Below are 17,977 nucleotides of genomic sequence, written 5' to 3'. Positions count from 1 at the left end.
GTGGTTGAACCAAGCAAAACTCTGATCTTTGATTCTTCATTCTGCCATGTACCAGGGGATGAGCTAAAAATTTAAGAAATTCCCTTTCATTTGTTAAAAGGAGTAGCCAAGTCTCTGTGGGTGGTTCTCAATCAGAAACTGTAAAACTCACTATTCACCAGAAATGCGCAACCATTCTAATTATTTTATAAGATGAAGTAACATAGACAATATCATTAGAACTTCTGCCCGGGGTGATCAAAAGAAAATGACAATTTGGGTCAAAGAATATAAAATGCGAGTGTATTTGAGACAGAGATCTCAGTCAGTGACAAACTTCAAAAAGTTTCTCTTCTGGCAAGAAAGGTGCCTAGAAGCATATGTTTGTGTTTCTTCTGAAGTTGTCTTAGTTCTAAGCGGGTTGTAATACCCCTTTACCAGCTAAATACCCTAAAAATTCTTCTCTCTGAAAAGGATTTGCTGGTAGTCATTTATACCTTACAGTAAAATAAAGTCATTGTATCTTTTCAGCCAAGGGAACACATGCTTGTATTGAAAATGTATTTAAGAATTTGTCTCCCAATTCTTACTGAAAGAAACCACAGAGAATGGAAACGAGGAAATGGAATATAAAAAGGTAATGAAAAGAAAAAAAGAATAGGGTGGGAGGGGAGAAGAAAGAGAATTCAGAGAAATAAAAACAAACAAAAAAATTAAGCATGAAGTAAGCAATGAGTGTGATGCTATTAACTTTCATATCCTAATGCCATTTAGCATCCCAACCACAGTTAGCATCTCAGATGCATTCTGAGACATGATAAGAGATTTCCTTACCCTGAATTTCCTTGTAGCCATGGGACCCCTCACCATCAACATCAGCAAAAGGTATTATGCTAAGTGAAATGAGTCAGTCAGAAAAAGACAAATACTATATGATGTCACTTATACACGGAATCTAAAAAACAAATAAAACCTGGAAATAGATCCATAAATAAAGAGACAAACTGGTGGTTGCCAGAGGGGGGCAGTGGGAAATGGGTTAAGTAGTTGGAGAGGATTAAGAGGTACAAACTTCCAGTTGTAAAATGAAAAATCATGGAGATGAAAAGTACAGTACAAGGTATGTAGTCACAATTATTATAACAACATTGTATGATGACAGACTTGACTACACTTAATGTGGCAAGCATTTCATTATGTATAGAATTGTCAAATCCTGATGGTGTACACCTGAAACATCGTTAACTATGCTTCCATAAAAAATTAAAAAAAATAAAAACAGATAAAATGAATTTTCATAACTCAATATAACTAAAATATCATTTCAGTATATATTCATATAAAATTAATGAGAAAAAAGGTATGGAATTAGAGGCACAGTTGATGATATTCAGGTAGCAAGGAAATCAACTCCTATTTTCTCTGCTTCCCAGTGCATTTTTGTGAGTCAAGAGTCCAGTTCCTAAACAATAGATTTAGAGGAATATTTACCTAATCTGGTTTAATCACCAGAAAAATAGAAGGGAAAATCCTTTTTAGTTCAAGAGATCATTGGAATTAGTTGCTGGGTTGGATCTCATTCTGATAAATGAACCCATAATCCTCCAGTCCTGTGCCAAGCTTAGGCAGTAATGGGGGTAGAATAATGTGCAAATGGAATTGAACATTCAATCGGCACAAGCTATTATTAATTATAATAATGTATAGATTGTTCTTTATTTCAGTGCATAAAGACTGCAGTGTCATAACAGGCAATTATACCAAAAAACAAAAACAAAAACAAGAAAAGACACCACCACCATTTAGTTTTACTATTCTGCAGTTAGTAATTATGAATATAATTATAAAGGAAACATTAATTTGACCAAATATGTAAATATATTGATTAATATTGATTAATTTTACCAAATATGTAAATATATTGAACATATAAATAAATTACATATTTAATATATTTATAATATTTAATACTACATTCTGTTGAAAATAACTGTTGAAAGCAGTTAATATTTTATTTTTAGAAATATAAATGAATATAATCTAGGCACTACATGCTTGATGGACATTTTGCACTACACAGAAATGTTTCTAGTATTTAATTCTTACAACAGCTCTAAGAAGTCTGTGCAGACATTATCCTCATTTTACAGATGAGGACACCAATGCACAGAAAGTTTAAATGATTTTCCTAGGCCTACACAGCTAGATATTGGATGAGTTGAAATTTAAGCTAATCTGCTTAGCTGGTTAGGAATAAAATGGTGTTTATATGGGCCTAATAAAATGTCAATAAAATGCAAAAAAGTTATAGTAAAAGAGGAAAACTCCATGTATCAAGGACATTTCTACTTAAGCATCACCCAAAATTGAAATGAATTTCTCCTTTCCCCTTTGGCTTCTGCTGAGTTTACTGCACTACTAAATAGGAACAACAACAAACTGATAAATGTGTACAATACATTTCAAAGATCAGTGAAATAATACCTACTTCTTTTTTTTTTTTTTCCAGGAATTTCTCAGGAATTTGATAGGCTTGATATCTTCACCTCTCACACAGAAAAAGAGGTGGCAGGAAAATGAGTATTTTGTTATTGTAAGCAAAAGTAGAAAGTGTCCTGGGCTTGAAATTAAAACATATGGCTTCCAATAGCCTTGTGTGCCTGATTTTAAAACTTCAGCCAGTACAAAAAAATAATAATAAAATAAAATAAAGTACATTTTTACTCTTCGGGTCTCAGAAGTGGGCATTTTCAACAAGTTTATGCCAGATTTAGGGACTGATTGAAATAACATGTAAAACTTCTGGTAACAGAGCTTATGTTCAATAAATGCTCCTTAATGCTGATTTCTACCATAGGATTCTATTCACTAAGAAAGGACTGTTTAGGAGTAGAGAAAATTACCTCAAGGGTGAGAGATAATCTTCCAAGGAAGATCATTTCCCAAAAGCAGAATTTGTCAGAAAGAAAGAGATTTGTAACCCATTTCTTACAAGATAAAGTCAGTGTTTAATTTTTATTTTCTCTGAAAATTTGTGAAGTCTCCTATTTTTAATTTTTTAAAGAATTCCTTAGGTTGTAGGAACTGTATGGAAATCTATTTCTGTTACCAGATCATACAACTATACAACCCTATTTCGGTTACGAGATAATAGCACTTCAAACTCGACAATTATCACACTACTTAATTCTCACTATTAACTTGCAAGCTCATTATTATTATCCCAACTTCCATAGTTTAAAAAGCTGAGATTCAGAAAGAAAAATCACTTTTGCACATCAAATTCTATCTTCTTTCACTATACTATGTACGTGGAATTCTGAAGGCCATACCACAGAAACCTTTCTGGTTAATTTAGATGAAACATGATTTATTTGGAAAATTTTAGGAGTCTTCAAGGACTTCTAGAATGTTGGCAATCTAGGACAGTGACTGTAACACTATAAATGACACCTAAAAATCGGTCTGCCACCCCTGCGTAAAAGTAAGCCAGGAAAGCTTGTGTTTGGACATTTTCACTGCAGTAGTAGAGGGGAGACTCTGCTTCGCAGCCTAGTCTGTGGAAGTCTAGTTTGAGGACTGGTTGATGCCCATTCTGGGTCAGATGGTGCTGGAGCAGAACACAGAGGGTGTGAAGTGGACACCTTCCAAGATGATCGCCCAGCTGGGCAAGGAGATCAACAACCCAGAATCCATGTATTACTGGGCCCAGAAGAACCACATCCCCGTGTTGAGCCCAGCGCTTACAGATGGCTCTCTGGGCGACATGATCTACTTCCATTCCTACAAGAATCCAGGTCTGTTCCTGGACATCGTTGAGGACCTGAGGCTCATCAACACACAGGCCATCTTTGCCAAGCGCACCATCATGATCATCCTGGGCGTGAGTGTGGTCAAGCACCACATCACCAACGCCAACCTCATGTGGAATGGGCCAACTATGATGTCTACATTAACTCGGCCCAGGAATTTGATGGCTCTGATTCTGGTGCCAGGCCAGACGAAGCGGTTTCCTGGGGCAAGATCTGGGTGGACACACAGCCTGTCAAAGTCTATGCCCATGACTCCCTGGTCTTCCCCTTGCTTGTGGCTGAAACCTTCGCCCAGAAGACAGATGCTTTCACGCCTGAGAAGAATGAGGACTGAATGGCTACAGCACCAGCGAAGCCTCCCCTCCTCTATTTATTAGCGTGCACACCCAGTCCTCCCCTTGCTCCTTGGTCAGCAGCAGGTCTACGATAAATGGTCTCTGTGAGCCTGGAAAAAAAAAAAAGTTCTTCCTAGTCCTAAGTCTAAGAAGGAAGGTGAGATGCTGGCTGTCCAAAAAGGTTAAGACTCCCATATTTCCTGTTTAAAACTGAAGAGTCTGTACTCCTAGGTCTATTCCAACTCTGACCTCCTGTTATTCCTCCCATCCAAGTACTAATCAGGCCTGACCCTGCTTAGCTTCTGAGATCAGACAAGATCGGGCATGTTCAGGGTGGTTAGATGACCATCTGTTATTCCTATTTAGCGTGAGGCTTAGTTTACTTACTCTTTGATACTCACCCTTGGATCTATAAAACTTTACTCTCCAGCAAGATATTAGTATCCAGTGGTGAAAGTGACCTTTTAGGCCTTTTTTTAATTGAAATATAGCTGACACACAATGTTACATTAGTCTCAGGAGTATAACATAGTGATTCAACATCTCCATATGTTATGCTGTGCTCACCACATGTGTAGCTACCATCTGTCACCATACAACCCTGTTATAATACCATTGACTATATTCCCTATGCAATGCCTTTTATCTCTGTGGCTTATTCATTAAATGACTGGAAGCCCATACCTCCCAGTCCCCTTCACCCATTTTGTCCACCCCCCATCTCCTTCCCTCTGATAACCATCAGTTTGTTCTCTGCTTTGTTTGTTCATTTGCTTTGTTGTTTAGATTCCATATATAAGTGAAATCATATAGTATCTGTTCTTCTCTCACTTATTTCTTTTAGCATAATACCCTGTAGGTCCACCCATGTTATCACAAATGGCAAGATCTCATTCTTTTCTATGGCTGAGTAATATTCCATTGCAGATGATATAGATATAGATACAGATATAGATATATAGATACACATACATACATACCACATCTTCGTTACCCATTCATCTATCAGTGGACACTCAGTTTGCTTCTATTTCTTGTCTAATTTAAGTAATGCTGCAGTAAACAAACAAATGCATACATCTTTTTGGACCAGCGTTTTTGTGTTCTTTGGGTAAATACTCAGTAATGGAATTAGTGAATCATACGATATTTCTAGTTTAATTTTTTGAGGAACCTCCATACTTTTTCCACAGTGGCTGCACCCCACTAACAGTGTAAGAGGGCTCCCTTTTCTCTACATCTTCACCAACATTTGTTATTTCTTGTCTTTTTGAAGAGAGCCATTCTGAATTCTGAGAGGTGTGAAGTGACTGATACCTCACTGTGGTTTTGATGTGCATTTCCAAGCCTTTGTTTTCATTATGCTAAAGTTCCTCCTAACAATTTCACATGTCCAAGAAAGCTGGCTGCCATTTTTCAGCATCAGAAACATTCCCTCCTCTTTCCAATACCACCTACAGTAATGGTTTCTGACCATTACTATATAGTAAATATTTACTGAAAATGACAGGAAGGTTTTTAGTCAAACAAAACATGGATGTGAGAGTCATTATTAAATATTGAGCTCATCTTTTGGAAAATGTCTGGAACTTGTAGTCAGTCACTCAATAAGTATTTGTTGACTAAATTAATGACTATGTTGATTCAACCGTGGGACAAAATTGAACACAGAACAGAGGACCAATTCCTATATGAGTGACAGGGAAAAAATTCTTTACCACAGATAGTCTCTGCTGCTTCCTAAAACGACACACCTTTTATATTTCTGAATAAAAGGAGGACCAGAATCCTTACTGATGAAGCCAAGAGAGATTATTTGTTTGAGATAAGAACAGGAGTGTGTGTGTGTGTGTGTGTGTGTGTGTGTGTGTGTGTACAGAGAGATGAGAGGGTAATGAAAGTGGAAAACAGGTTGACTGACTGAAAAGGCTGCAGAGAAAGGGAAAAAAAGGACTGTTTGCAGTGATGGGAGATAAAATAGAGAGGAAATTGGAAGGAAATTTGGATGCATTTATAAAATTTGGCCACGTGGTATCTGATATAGACTGTTTTTCATGAGTCTTCATGAAATAGTAAAAATATCAATTTTTCTTTAATATAATGTAGAGTTGGTTGTTCCTAGGATATGTCAAAATGCTGAGCTTTGCTTCTCCAAAGGTGGTGAGCAAGGAGCTTGTCACATCCTGCTTAAAGATGCTAACAGTGCTATTTGCTCCAGGCAATCCCATGGATGCCAAGCTCATGTGCCTTTTATATCAGCTTTTTTTTTTTATTTTTAACGTTCTTCAACTGAGAAATAAAATCAGCCTGCTCCCCAGGCTCTCTCCACCCTACCACACACACACACACACACACACACACACACACACACACACACACACACACATCTCAGTACACCATAATACTAACCACCATATTACTAGACAGACCAGGCTAGTCAGAGAACACAATCAGTTTTCATATAAAATGTGCTGGATGTCCAAGAAGCTTCAAATAAAATGAGGTGAGGTGGGAGAAACTCATCCAAAGGGAGTGTTAGTTTTGAGGTTTGCACTTATATTTTAATTTTTTGTATATGTGTCAAAACTTGAGCTATTTGATTTAAGTCAAATAATGTTTTGCTGAAGAGATAAGCAATTCACACACTTGGAAAATAAAATCTGTAGTGAAAAGAGAATTTTAGTAAATTATTAAGAATACTTCATTTAAGTATGTGTAAATCAGCAGTTTAAAGACATGTTAATAGGACAATATAATAAATTCAAATCAAGTCCACTTGCCATATTTGCTAGACAACGGTCAATTTGGTTCAACATACCAAATTTTTAAACATTTAAAATGGGATGCATGGCAGTTATTTCAGAACAGAGCTAAGGATAATGACTTTTAAAGAGCAGATTTACTGGATAATCTATGAGATCTTCACTCTAATTCACAAATGGGCAGGTAAATTTCTGCATATAAGCTATAACTTTCAAGAAAGAATTCTTTGAGTGATATTGTTAGCTTTGTCATAATTTATGTGAACTTAAATAAAATCAGATTTTTTTGAAAAATATATTGCAGTTCAGATCTCCCACTAATTCAGATTTGCCCTGAAGTCTTCATAATTAGCTCAACTAATGACATTGCCATTTCTTTTACCTATGCATTCATCACAAAATTTAACTACTGTTATTGCTCATAGAACTAAGTATTTTGGCTAAGCATTGATGCTACACAAACCACTGAAACTGAAAGCTTTCCTCCTCAATTCACTAGAGAGCCAGGTAGGTGGATATGCAAACACTGAACAGATGATTTTAAAAATGCCAAATATTAATTCAATAGCTTCTATGTGCCTGACACCCTTATAGGTACTGGTAATCTAACAGTTCATAAAGTACAAATGTCCCACTGTCATCTACTTATATAAAAGAAGGTTTGCAAGTACTAGAATATAGATATATGTAATACATTATTAAGAAAATGAAAATGTTCTGCTTTCTGTGTAGAGTATTATTGATATCCTAAATGAAAGTCTTCAACAACTTCAGTTATTGCTATAGTATTCCAAAAGATATTGTGCAATGGAACAGAAGAGATGCCACTGGGGAATCAGAACTCACCTTTGACATTAACTTAGTTTGTGCATTTAGGTAGGTAATTTAACATATCTGGTCAGATTTTAATCATCAATTTTCTCTGTAAAGTGAGAGTATTGATCATATATTATTTAAGATCTTTCTAACAGCAAAACTCAGGGATGTTTTTTGGGACTACTTCAAACAGTAAGGGAGGAAAAGGGGGGCAATGGGTAATAGTAAAAGACATATTTCCTGAGGAACAATGTTAATCAAGTAAAGATGGGCGCTGCGGTAGTCACTATGGCTATTTACCAAGTATTTCTGGTGTTTTTCATTCTGGAAGTATGGTCAGATTGCACTTGAAGTTGGGCCTGCAGGGGACCTAAGTAGAGACAATGAGAAGCAGAGACTCCAGCTGACCCGAAATGGACATAGGGCCTGAGAAAGATTCTGTTGTTTTGGGCCAGTGAGATTTGGGGCATTTGTTAGCACAGCATAAACATACCCACCTTGAATGATCTGGGGACTATGTTAGCAAAATGAATTACCAATAGATCCCTTGTCTTCTCTCTCCTTTGTATGTAAAGTTCAAAAGGTTGACTCCTACTAGTTTATGGCTATTACAAAAAAGAGAGAGAGGGATATTTTATCTTACTATATATACAACTTGCTAGAGACTTAGAAAACTTTTCAAACTGAAAATTGAATGTTGTTTTATCCTTCATTCTTAAACTGAATCTGGTCTACTGGGGCACATTTCATGAGTAGTATTTAAAGATGTACTCCACAAAGGTCCAGCACACATTGTAAAAACTCAGCAGAAACTTATGTTAGATGCTGGACCCAGAACCCCTGTTTTGATCCCCCTCTTATTGCCATGAAGACTGCATTGCCCCTTTATAATATTTTTCAGCCCAATTAGAGATCCTTCTAGATGTAATAACCCCAAGTCTTTGAGTGTTAGAGTTATCAAGTCATTATCAATTTATCAAGTCTAGAAGTTTCCTCAAGCATGTAAAAATGTCCAGCCTATATCAGGCTGATTCACTGAGAACCTGTCTGTTCATACACCACCCACCTCTAACATGTGGGACTCCAACACCAAGCTAGAGGCTCCCACACATCAAATCCTGGTTTACAAAATCCAACCCACAATAACACCTGCCAGCAATAATATTATGACTGTAACTCACATCATTCAAGTGCTGACCACAGCATTATGAAAAAAGTGTTATTTTTATGACTTATTCTAAAGCAAAGGAGGAGGTGAAAAAAAGAAACATGTATGGTCACGAGTTGGCTGGTTACTGGCCTTTTCTGATATGCTTCCAGTGTTCAGACCTGAGACACAAAATGCTAACCTATTTGGAAAGAAATAATGATCCCATTCATCACCCCTAAGTAATAATTCATAAAGTCTGAACTATGTTACTGATAGTGTGTCTTTTTATGCCAGCTTTATTTCTGCTGGTAAATAACAATCCATTTAATTACAGAAATAAATCTGCGATGCCATTCCACAAACTTGAATGTGATAAAAAAGTTTAATAAAATAAACCCCAGAAATAGAGAACTCAATTAGATGCCATTCTTTGGCCTGAGCATTTTATTTTAGTTCTTAAAAAACGTCCTCACACTCCTAAACATGGCTGAAGAATGGAGATAATTGCTAGTCCTTCTTATTAGTAGTTACCTTTTCTGAGTCCACTTTGTTAAAACTATTTAGTTTCTTATTAGTCTCAGGCTCTTTGTCACACAGCCTTAACTCTTGCCTATATTGTATATTCTTTTCTTTCTCCCATCGTTTTCCTTTTTTTTTTTTTTTTTTTTTGCTACGATCTTCCCGTCCTAGAAAAGGTAATTTCACACATACTGAATTACTGCAATTTAGGTCAGAGAGACCAGACACCATGAAAATAAGATCTTTATTTAGAGAAAAAAAGTTTCTGATCTATTTCCCTTGTTAAGCTTGTGAGAGTCTCACCTTCTCCTGTGTTATAGTTATTGCAAAAAAAAAAAAACATTTTTAAGGCACCTTTAAATAAGTTTTGAGAGATACAAATACACCAGCATCTTCCATAATGCAGCTCAGGATAAGTAAGACTATATTATGGGAAACAAAGGGCTCTGATTGGATCCTTCTCTTTATGTCATTGGCAAAACCCCCGTGATTTAGTCCAAACTAGATCTGATCTTCTGATCTTCCATTTTTTTAAGCTAAAGTTATGGAGCAGTTTAATGTACTATGACTAAATTGGTTTTGGCAGTTTGTAAAGGTTTAGGGGATTATATTGCAGGGTTAAATTTTCTTATTTACTTGCTAATAAATATTCATTTCTTTTGTGTGTGTGTGTGAGAAGGGATGGTCACACACTATGCTGGTACTGTTCCAAGAGTTTTACAAAAATTGCATCATTGTATCAAATACAACAATATTCTATTTCATAAATGAAGAAACTAAGATTTTGGGAGTTCAAGGAACTCAACCAAGATTACACAGCTCAAAAGTGTTACTGTCAGCACTAAATCCTCAAGGTTCAACAACAGAGAACTGTGATTCCACCTCACATTTTTTTTTAAGTCTACCTTTGCCATCTCCTGCCACCATATGACTAAACAGTGAGTGAATTCAAGTCAATAGAGATTGTTGAAAATCTTCATTGGACAAAGTGCCACAGCAGATGCTGTAAGACATGAACAGAGGATAAAAAAGAAATGCATGGTCAATTAATGATGGAGCTAGTCTTATATTAGTCAGAAGTGTCTAATGAGAGAAAAATAAAGTGAACAGAGAAAGCCATTTTCCTTCTTTTTGACTGACAGCCTGGTCCAGCCAAATGTTTAGTTTACTCTTTACCCTAGAGGGGCATGTCAATAACAGAAAGATGAAATGGTTTGATAGATTTTATTATTTTTTTGTTAGATTTTAGTCATAGCTTTCTACCAGATGCCTCAAGACCCTATCAAAGACTTTATAGCATGTAAGTCACCTTGAAATATTGAGGCTATCTAAAGGAGTAATATCTCTAAGGGACATGTAAAGAGAAAATGTAAAGATGAAAATAGATCCTGAATTAAATTCCTATGACTCTTGCCAGAGAGAAGGCAATGTTGGTGATTTCACATATATTTGAGCATAACAAGTTGAGGCCTTGAAATCTATGCTCAGGACTGATTCTGATGCTTCTCTTTAAGGTTAAATGAGAAAAGCCTTTTCTAAAATGGTAGCTTTAGGGGCGCCTGGGTGGCGCAGTCGGTTAAGCATCCGACTTCAGCCAGGTCACGATCTCGCGGTCTGGGAGTTCGAGCCCCGCGTCAGGCTCTGGGCTGATGGCTCGGAGCCTGGAGCCTGTTTCTGATTCTGTGTCTCCCTCTCTCTCTGCCCCTCCCCCGTTCATGCTCTGTCTCTCTCTGTCCCAAAAATAAATAAAAACGTTGAAAAAAAATTAAAAAAAAAAAAAAAATAAATAAATAAATAAATAAAATGGTAGCTTTAATGTGTAAATAAAACCAAATAGAAGTGCCCACTATATGCAATATCTATCCTATACTAAGCACCAGAGATTCAGAGGGAACCACAACTTATCCATCGTCTTCCATTAAGAAGCTGCCAGACTAATGAGGGAGACAGATATTAAAGCATATTAATGCACAAATAAAAATCTAATTGTAGGTGATGATTCGGACTACGGTAAATGAGGAGCTAGTGAGAATAACAAAGATAAACTACTTTAGGTTGGTGGGTAGGTCATGGTCTCACTGTGTAGCCACAGTCCCATCTGAATCTTTTTCTCCCTCCTGTATGATCACCTTCACAAACCACGTGGTGACATTTGGTGTCATTTTGAAGATATAGCTGATATATTTGTATGCAATGTTTTGATCTGTCATAAAGGTTTCACATTTCTAGAATCTCCATCAGTAGGCTCACGACCAGCCTTCTTGGGATACCTTAATTTGAGAATATGAATTATGCCAAAGAAAATCTATATATTTACCTTTTAATTCCAATTTATTTATATAAAATAAAACATAAATTAATTTTCCACATAGCAAACAATGTCAATTAAAGCATGATTTAAAGTACAATGTCTTTGAGTATTCAGCCCTTGAATTTAGAACATACTATATTTTAAATATCTCATAGCAAATCTGACGCTAAATCAAGAATATTCTAGGGGCGCCTGGGTGGCACAATCGGTTAAGCGTCCGACTTTAGCCAGGTCACGATCTCGCGGTCCGGGAGTTTGAGCCCCACGTCGGGCTCTGGGCTGATGGCTCAGAGCCTGGAGCCTGTTTCCGATTCTGTGTCTCCCTCTCTCTCTGACCCTCCCCCATTCGTGCTCTGTCTCTCTCTGTCCCAAAAATAAATAAACGTTGAAAAAAAAATTAAAAAAAAAAAGAATATTCTAAGTATTTTTTAAAGCCAGTGATAACATTAGGATGTCCAAATCCTATCCATTAATATATAAATAAATATAAATTTCATCACATACTGAAAGTATGTTTTACGTCTAACACATTCAGCTACACAGGTATTTATTGAAGTGAAATAATGGTTTAAAAAAATAGCAATATAATTATCTGTCATTCCCACCATGAGAGTAGGCAGATTGGTTCAGTCAAAAGATATGGGAATTGATACCACTCTCTTAATAATTTATGACACTTGGAAACCTGATGGTTAAATCCTTGTGTGTGTGTTATTTTCCTATAACAAAAACTTAGAAAAGGATGATAAAGTGAGAATAAAAGAAGCAATTCCTTTTCCTTTAACTTCAGTCAAAATTGGCAAAAAGTCAACACTTCCATAAGAATTCAAGAAACGATGTTGGCAAAACAAGAATGACATGGTCAGCAGCAAACTTTTTTTTTCTATTCTGAAATTTGAGGAGTTTCCATTTACTAACAAGATTGCACAAACTATTTTCTTTGTTTTCATTAAAAATAGAAATAATTAGGGGCGTCTGGGTGGCGCAGTCGGTTAAGCATCCGACTTCAGCCAGGTCACGATCTCGCGGTCCGGGAGTTCGAGTCCCGCGTCAGGCTCTGGGCTGATGGCTCAGAGCCTGGAGCCTGTTTCCGATTCTGTGTCTCCCTCTCTCTCTGCCCCTCCCCCGTTCATGCTCTGTCTCTCTCTGTCCCAAAAATAAATAAAAATGTGGAAAAAAAATTTAAAAAAAATAGAAATAATTATAGACAATACAGAGGAGAAATCTATGATCTGTAATTTGCCCTAAGTAATGCAGTTCAAGTTGCAAATTTCAGTTTTGAATATGTTTCATAATAAGGGCACAGAATTCAATCTTGGTGGACAAAAAATAAACCAGGTTGTTACGAACAAAAGCGAAGACATTTCCATTATAACTTCTGAAAACAGCCACTATATTGGTGGTCTTCCCCATACTCTCAGATTAATCAGAAATTACTGTTTGATGTTTTCTACAGCTTTAGACAGGGACACTGAATCTTTTATATTCATGAATTGATGTTCAACATTCTCATTGATTATTTTAATCACATCACACACAGAAGTACTTCAGTCATCCAATATTTCCCAGGAGGTACAGCCTCAATTGCTATCTCTAATCTTTTTTAGAGCACCCTCTTTTGCTGCTGTTCATTAATTAAACATAGTTCTGCTGATACTTCTTTTGGCTGCTGTTCTCCCAGAAGCTGCCCAATTGCTTGTCATCAAATTGTGTCCTTCACTGCAACCACATTGGTTCATCATCAGTTATTTCCCCCCTTCAAAATTATGTTCCTCTAATATTCTTTGATGACTTGATAAATCTTTACAAATTCCACCTCATTTATTCAAATTACTATTCTTCAAAGGCACTATCAATCTTTCTTTGTGATCATTTCCTTATTCTCCAAAGGAATTTAAGGCTCCAATATCAACCGAAGACATACAAAAGTAAATGCCCAGATTAAAGAGTAAATTTCAATCCAGGAGCCGAGTCTAATACCAAGAATCTGTGTCAGTGAGGGAAAAAAAGCAGGAATTAGGATAATAATAAGGATTTACCATGTTATTTTCATGCAGTGAATTTATTAATTCAAAACGCAAATACGTATTGAGTACCAATACTGTGTCAGACACTATACTGGGCAGTCAGGCAGGCAAAGTAGAAATAGTATTTTTTGTCAGACTATTTTTTCAGTGTGGTCCCAATCATATGCTCTTCTCATTATGTAATTTTGATACTTCTCCTGTAGAGAAAGAAGGGTCTATATTCTTTCCCCATGAATCTGCATGGGCTTCAAACTATGCCAGAACTGATGTTATTTGACTCCTGAAGCTAGAGCAAAAAAGCCACATAGTTTCTGTATGACACTCACTTAGAAGCCTTAAGCTGCCAGGTAAGCAGTCTGACTATCCTGAGTCAGCCACGCTGTGAGGAAGCCTAAACAAGCAACCATCAGGAAAGGAGGCCCCCAGTTTTGGTTGAGTTCCCTACAACAGCTGTCACCAATTGGCTAGTCCTGTGAGTGAGCCATTTTGAAGTGGACCCCCAGGGGTGCCTGGATGGGTCAGTTGGTCGGGCATTAGGTCAGGTCATGATCTCACAGTTTGTGGGTTGGAGCCCCACTTCAGGCTCTGTGCTGACAGCTCGGAGCCTGGAGCCTGTTTTGGATTCTTCCCCTCTCCTGCTCATGCTTGCGCGCTCGCTCTCTCTCGCTCGCTTGCTCTCTTTCTCTCTCTCTCTCTCTCAGAAATAAACATTAAAAACAAGTTTTTTTTTTAAATGTTTCTTTTCTCCCAAAGCAAAGTTAACAAAAAAAGTAGATCCCCAGCCTCAAGTGAAACCACCCCAGCTGACGCTGCACAGGGCAGAGCAAGTCATCCTTGCTGAGCCCAGACCAACTGTCGATTCAATAATTACTGTTGTTGCAGTTACTGAGCTCTGGGGCACTTTGTTACTCAGTGATAGGTAACAGATACATCCCATACTTCAGAGTGCTTACAGCCTATAGTGGAAGACAGAAAATATTACCACCTTAAATTTAAGTTACATAGTATGGTGTATACAATGGTTTCATATAGTTCATCATGTTTGGGTTAGTGGGTAAGAAATTTCACCCCAGAAAACCACATGTCCAACTGAAACAACAGCTTTGTGTGAATTAGGAATAGCTACTCCTTCCTCATGAACCTCACTGTTATTTAGTGACATACATGAGATACGAGTCTAGGATCATCATGAGCATGAGAGACATCCCTCAAGTTATGTGTGTAGTGTACTTACAGCCCAGGACAAAATATGGCATTCAAAAAGCCCCCAAAAGTCAGAAATTAAGTTCAGGAAACCAGAAGCAGAACCCTATTTAATGCCTTTTGACAGAATACTCTTCCTAAGCCTTAATATAGTTATGACCTACAAATTACACTGCCAGGAAGCTTTCTTTTTAACTTCCAAGTCTAGATTCTTTTTCTTTTTTTCTGAGAGAGAGAGAGAGAGAGAGAGAACGCAGGGGAAGGGCAGAGATAGAGAGGGGCATAGAATCTAAAGCAGACTATGCCCTGACAGCAGCGAGCCCAATGTAGGGCTCAAACTCACAAACTGTGAGATCATGACCTAAGCCAAAGTCAGACACTCAACTGACTAAGCCACCAGGCATCCCCCAGGTCTGAATTCTAATAGCAATAATGATACTACTATTTTACTACAACAACTACTAAAAATACACTTATTGATCAGTGACTAATTATTAAATATTTTACTAAGCATTATTATTATTTAATCTTCAAGCAATTCTGTAAGATAAATACATCGACATTTCATGGAAAAGGAAACTGAATTATAATTAAGTAAATTCAATTGCCCAAAGCCATACAACATGTGAACAGTGGTGTTAAATGTGAACTCAGATAGCCTCAGTACACAGTATATGCTTTTAATGACTGCATACCCTGTCCTCTTTTGTGCTATAGTGATGGCCAACATTCACAGTTTACTCATCTTAGCTGCCCAATTTATTGCAAGTTCCTGGGGACAAAAATCAAGTCTTAGTGACCATTTTATCTGTATAAGCACTAATGAAGGGCCTGGCATATGTGTGGTTGGTGCCCAGTACATAACTGTTATCTAAATGTATGAAAGAATGAATTATATAGGTCACTTCTCCTCCCTAGTCTATAATATCCTCATTGGGAAAATGAGCAATTTATAGATGGTCAGGAATATCTTTTTCAGCGTGGAAACTGTTACGATTCTCTGACCTGAACTACCTCTAAGTAAAGCTGAAACTGAGAATTTTCATTCACTTTTGCCTATCCCCAGACTAGAAAATAATAAAATTTCATAGGGTTGTACTTAGACTGACTTCTTTTCTCAGCATTGGGGATATCTTGTACTACTTTAGTGAAACAGATCATACATTTTGGATCCTTGAGAGACACCCAGGTAAAAGAGTCATACCTTTGTTCTTAGAGATTGGTGGAGAAATAGAAAAATCCTCAGTGCACACAGGGCTTGGCAGTTTTGAGTCAGGGCAGACAGAAGTCAGAGTTGAGATGCCGATGTAACTTTTTTGGGTCTCTTTGGTCCTCAGGAACAACCCATCCCATACGTCCTCACCACGTGAACCACAAGTAGGAGAAATGGGAAATGAAAGCTCCTTTTACAAGGTAGCAAAATGAACTCCATTTTTATATTATAGTTCTTGGAATTCAATATATAAATATTATGGAATGCTGAGTCAGCTTTAAAAGGGAGATGATCTCGCTCTGTTACTTAGTCTCATTTTGCATTTTTTTTTAATTGAGTGAAGAGGAGGGCTGTGTTAAGTTCATTACCAAGCAAAATTACTCAGCATAAATCTTTCCTGTTGAGCTCGTACAGATGAGAGATGTGGATGTATGTCCCAGATTCTCTGCTCCATTTAGGTGTCATAGTCCTCACATCAAAGTCATTTTTTTTTTTTCTGAGAAATGCTCACATTTTTTCTACTCTGCAATCTATTGACTACTCTCCCATGTAATTTCCCTGGGCTTCCTGGGTTGTTCCATTCCACTATTTTCTCAGCAATGACTTTAGAAAAGGAATTTGTTATCTTTAGGACACAGTTCATGCCCTCCTTTTCTTACTTCATATTCTTGTCAAGTTATCTGTAAAATGAGTCATTTCTTATGCTCACAAATATGGTAAAATTAAAGTTACTACCTTTGGGTGAAAGAAAACAGCCCAAATGAGTAGAAAGCAATTTTTTTTATTAAAGGGTTAATAAAAGTTATTTTGACCCTATAGATATTTAAACATTTTTCCCTGTTCATAAGCACAAGAATTATATTACATTCTTGAATCTAACTACCATTGCATGCGCCTCTCCTTTCTTTATGGTGTCAAATATACATTTATTTTATTGCTAATGCTTTAGTAAATTCCTAGAATTTATACCTCTGTTATGAGCCTTACTGTTCTGTGATTTCCTAGAGGCCATTCCTAGACTTATACTCCTATGGATCCTTGTAAATATTGGCCCTTTGTGTCTGTTACCATAATAGCTATAGACAAGCAATTTTGTGAAGCCTTCGAAGACTTTTTCTCCCAGGGTTACCCAATTGCCTCACTCACATTAAACTTTGGATATCAGCCAATTTGCTCCAAATAAATGCAACAGACTATCAAACTCGTGCTTACTGGGTTTCTTTCCTTTCCTTTTCTTTCTTTCTTTCCTTTTTTTTTTTTTGTCCCTTCTTTGACAATAGCATCTAATGACACACTCTCTCTCCTCTGTTTCCATGGCTAGTAACCCTGAGGTCGCTTTTGACTCAGATTCTTTCTTTGAGATAAACAGACCATTAGGAATTCGTGTATATACTGCTTGGCACAGAGATGTACAGAAAATTGGAATGATGGTCACACACTGTTCTGTGTCTTTGGTTTCCCTTGTTACTTTTTGTCTGCCTCACTGTGAGGAAACATTGGGCTCTCTGTTTCTTCCTAACCTTTAATTATTCGGTATATTTTGGACTGTGTGTAGTCTCCTAATAAGATCTGAACCCACAAATTTCCTCTCATTTATACTTGTCATGCAGAATTACAGATTTTTTATAAATGTGGATGGCCTTTTTACTGCTTGGCTTTCCACCTTCCCTTTCCTTCCTTCCTTCCATTTATTTATTAGACATTTATTGAACGTAATAGGTATATACAAGGTATTGTTCCAGATGCTTGGACTAGCTTGCTCAGCAAAAGAGATGAGATTCCTAGTACTTATATTTCAGGAAGGCAGGGAAAGGAATAAGGAAGGGAGGAAGGAGGGAAGGTAGGAATGA

The 17,977-nt window shown here is 37.0% G+C and overlaps 1 pseudogene; it reads left to right on the top strand.

Annotated features, from left to right (window-relative positions):
• Window positions 1-3,556: 3,556 nt before the first annotated feature.
• LOC125160797 (deoxyhypusine synthase-like) lies at window positions 3,557-4,125 on the top strand (annotated as a pseudogene).
• The last annotated feature ends 13,852 nt before the right edge of the window (window positions 4,126-17,977 follow it).

This window comes from Prionailurus viverrinus, chromosome A2 (genome assembly GCF_022837055.1).
Source record: "Prionailurus viverrinus isolate Anna chromosome A2, UM_Priviv_1.0, whole genome shotgun sequence".
Classification (NCBI taxonomy): Eukaryota; Metazoa; Chordata; class Mammalia; order Carnivora; family Felidae; genus Prionailurus; species Prionailurus viverrinus.
Note: the sequence above shows the minus strand (reverse complement) of the source record. Positions and strands in the feature narration are given on the sequence as shown.